Here is a 4,267-nt window from a genome sequence, read left to right as displayed (position 1 = left end):
AAACGACGATTAAAAATAGCAGAACCATTCCATTGCAGTGCAGCTGAGGTAATCGCACAATGGAAGGTTTGTTGTCATTTTATTTTTTTACGTTCACTACATTTATGTCATTCCCCCATTTTCAGTCTGAAGCGATAAAAGTATAACGTGATTCGCGAATAATACCTTTAAGAAAAGTATGACAAGCTTTGTAAACCATTTTTTTGCTAACTATTGGAGGCATAGGTAATTAATCATTAGCCTCCACTCATGAACACATTGGACTGAACAGCTAGAGGTTGTAATGGGATGTGGCTTCTGTGATGATGTTTATGAAAGCATGGCTCTAATGCAGCCTTTCTTCAAATGCACCCGCAGTCAAGCCCTGTACAGCTGCTCCACCGGTATCATCATGCTACTTTTGCACCAGCTTTCATCTATCATCGAGCCAATGCTACCTCAACCAGAGGCAAATGACATCAAGACCTGCTTGTTCAGCCTATCAGCCATTGACACTGGATATCAAGCATGTGCCACTTGTAAAAGGATAGGTAGACAAGTGGGTACATTTTCGTTGTCTTTTTTAGCCTGCCAAAAATCTTCTCGTCCAGGCTCCCTCTCTCTTTCGTTTTTTTTCTTTTAAGAGGACCAAGAGAAAGGGAAAAGATATTGCGGGCATCATGAAAGCACTCCCCTAGTCAAGTGCATTGTGTTATAGTGTGAAATGCTTTTTATAGTTTTTTTCCCTCATGCCTCTCGTGCTTGGAAATCTTGACCACAGTATAGACCAAATTAAAACAATTATCTGCTTCATTACCTTTATACAGCAGTCTAAAAGCAGCAAATAAATTTTATAGGTTTACTTCAGCAGTACCTACCTCTTACAAGGTATGGCATGTTTGAAGTGAACCAGTGATGTGCTAGGCATGGCCTAACAGGCAATTCATAATTGAATATTGGCGTTCAAGTGGAGCACTCTGCTTTAGAAGCATAGGTGTTGCTAGCATCAATAATTGATACCTTACCAGGTTATCCTTGCATTACGTGAAACCCTGTAAAGCTTATATTTTAGCTGTACAGAAGAAAGGCATTTATTCGATATGTCATGAGCATTGCTGAGGTTTTCTTTCACACTCCCTTTGTCACACCTGCATGCACTGTACAGTTGAAATGCATTTGGAATTGAGTATTGGTGCATTGTTATTTTTATTCATGCCGACGTTCAGTTACTGATTGCATTACACTAGCTGAGCCTAAGTCAACAAATATTGCTGTGACCTTAACAAGACCCCCGGCTTTACTTGAACCGATGCATTTGATGTTGCCTTTCTCTCGTGCCATCAAGGTTTGTAATAAGCTGTGTAAATAACTTAATTTACTTTCTCGAGGTATTTATTGCTGCAATTAGTGACAGGTAATTTCCTAAAGAACAACCTAAGTACACATTTTTATCTTCTTTGGAACACTTGTTTGCTTGTTTCCCTTGTATTCTTAACTTAAACAGATATGAGCAGGCCTCAGCACTGGAGGGATGTGCTGTGGGACAAATAAAAAACTACCAGTCCAGCTGCTCCCTTACGGGCATGTTTCTGAGGCTTTTATCGCTTGTAGTTCTATGCAGCTTTACTTACAAGTATTGTATGTGACGCAGTATGTGCCTTAATATTTTGATTCATTTGCTTTAGAGTGTGCCACTCTTGCCCTGACGAACTTGCTCACCTTTGTACTCTTTGTTCATGCATTTTCCCCTAACACCTGGTATAGCTCCAAATGATACATTATCTACTGCAACATGTGCATTATATTGCAATGTCTTTGTGCCATCACTTTTGAAAACAAAAGCTGCCTGAATTTTTGTGCAGACAAATCAGAAACACATAATAATTTTCATATTTGATGGCCTGCATGTTATCTTCATATGACTGGAATGGCTAAATATCTCTTTGTAGTAGCCTAATTAGGTGTAACACGTTAATGTCAGTTCCTGTGAATATCATTCAGTCTTCGAATGGGGGGGCAGAATTGAACACAACAGCATGTTATAGCTTTTTCTTGTTCAAGGACGCATTACATTTAGTTCTAGTCTTGTGACTGCTGCTTATGCTATTACTCAGCAGCCTTATCAAACTCACTCGGAGTGCTGCATTTTAGTGCACATTTAACTGATTGTTGCTTCTCCGCGTTGTATACTTTGAATGTTTTCTTGTGCAGTTCTCTTGCTGCTGCATTCTGCCATGGAGGAGGCTACCTGTTCGTGCACAGGTCTCATCACTAGGACGCTACCTCTTCCGCTGGTGATGCAGACAAGTAACGACAGGGTTAATTGGAGAGGCATGGGAGAGGCATTTGCCCTGCAGTGGGCATAGTCAGGCTGATGATGATGATGAACAACAAGCAGGCTGCCTGATATTGAGGACAAGTGTCAGGATAGTGCACCAACAAAGTCGCTTAAGAATTTCCGTGCTGATGCATTTTTATTAAAATCAGCTCATAGCTTGATATCTACATCCATGGGGACATTTAGCATATGTTTGGCATCTGTTTGATTTTTAATTCACTAGTGTTTGCAGCCTTTAATGTTGGTCTTAAGACAGTGTAAGCATTGTTTCACTGTGTGGGATTTTTTAGCTGTTTTGGAGAGATGTGTGTGTATGCATGCAGTTTTTTTCCACGGGTTTTTTATGTGGCTCATGGAACCTTCATGTTACAGAAGAAATTATTTCATTTCTGTGTTGTACAGGAAAGTGAGCAGTATTTATATGCACCAGGTGTTTCAAGGAAGAATAAGTAGTTTTCAAAAATATGGCTTTTGCTGCATAATATTACCAGTGTTAGCAGACACCAAAAAGCTGGTGAGGTGTATTTAGTAAGCTGGTTAACTAATTTCTGATAACTAACTTTTTAACTAACACAGGTTTGCAACTGGTTGCAGTTAGAGACTTCTAGCCAGTTGTTTGTAGTAGCCATATCAGTTTTTGGAATGTACAAAACATGATTACTTTCGCCACTGTGGCTCGACAAAATTTGGCTGCATCGTGCGAAAATACATGCGCTTTTGAAAGCACACAGGGAAAGAACCCTCCAGTGAATGTAACTGCTACAAATCTCTAATGGCAACTAGACGCCTATTATTTTATTTTATTTATTTTATTTATAAATACTGCTGTCTCTGAGGAGAGACATAGCAGGAGTGGGTGAATACATGAGTAAAAACAAATAACATGGGTAGCATAGAAATAGATAACACAGAAATATTAAAAACAGATCAACGGGTCAAATTGTTAGGCAACTGAACAACAAACTCTTCAATTGGCAATGAACGAAGTGAGCCGTCCAATCCATTCCAAATTTCAACGGTTAGAGGGAAAAAAGAAAATTTAAAACAATCTATATGTGGTTTGAAGGGAACAATGTTTAATGGGTGGTTCCGTCGGGTTGCACGTGCGCTTGATGACACAAATGTGAAGAGTGCCTGAATGCCAGATGATGTGTGAACGATCTTGTGCAGCATAATGATGCGTTCACGTGTGCGCCTATGTTCTAATGTTTGTAAAGATAAACTGTGCATATGGGAAGAAGGTGAAAACTTGCGATCATACCGGCTGAAGATGAATCTTATTGCTTTTTTTTGAACTGATTCTAAACGGTCAATGTCGCGCGCGTAATGAGGGGACCAGACAATTGAGGCGTACTCCAGGATGGGTCGAACTAGTGATTTGTAAGCAGTTAATTTACATTCCTTCGTGGCATTTTTTAAGGTTCGTTTGAGATAACCAAGTTTGCGAATTGCTTTCCCAGATATGTTATTTATGTGAGCATTCCATTTTAAGTTATGCGAAAATATAACGCCCAGGTATCTGAACTCGCTGACGTGGGTCAAGCAGTTACCGTTGTTACTGTAAGAGAAATGCAGCGGATTCTTTTTGTTACCAAAGGTCATTGCAACTGTTTTAGTGAAATTAATTTTCATTTGCCATGCATTACTCCATTCACAGAATAATGAAAACACTTTGTTTAGTTCCTGTTGATCATCGGCGTTAGCAACGTTGCGGTAAAGCACACAGTCATCGGCATATAGGCGTAACTTCACTGCGGTGTCGTTAGTAACATTAGCTACATCATTAATAAAAATTATAAAGAGTAGAGGCCCAAGCACCGACCCTTGGGGCACACCTGAAGTTACAGTGACTGACGATGACTGTGCATGGTTAAAAGTGACGAACTGGGATCTTAAGTGTAAGTAGTCGGTTATCCAGTCCAGTAACTTATTGCCGTTAAACATGGTGCG

The sequence above is a fragment of the Amblyomma mixtum genome, chromosome 5 (genome assembly GCF_055824585.1).
Source record: "Amblyomma mixtum isolate Tamu chromosome 5, ASM5582458v1, whole genome shotgun sequence".
NCBI classification, from domain to species: Eukaryota; Metazoa; Arthropoda; class Arachnida; order Ixodida; family Ixodidae; genus Amblyomma; species Amblyomma mixtum.
This window is presented reverse-complemented; position numbering follows the sequence as displayed.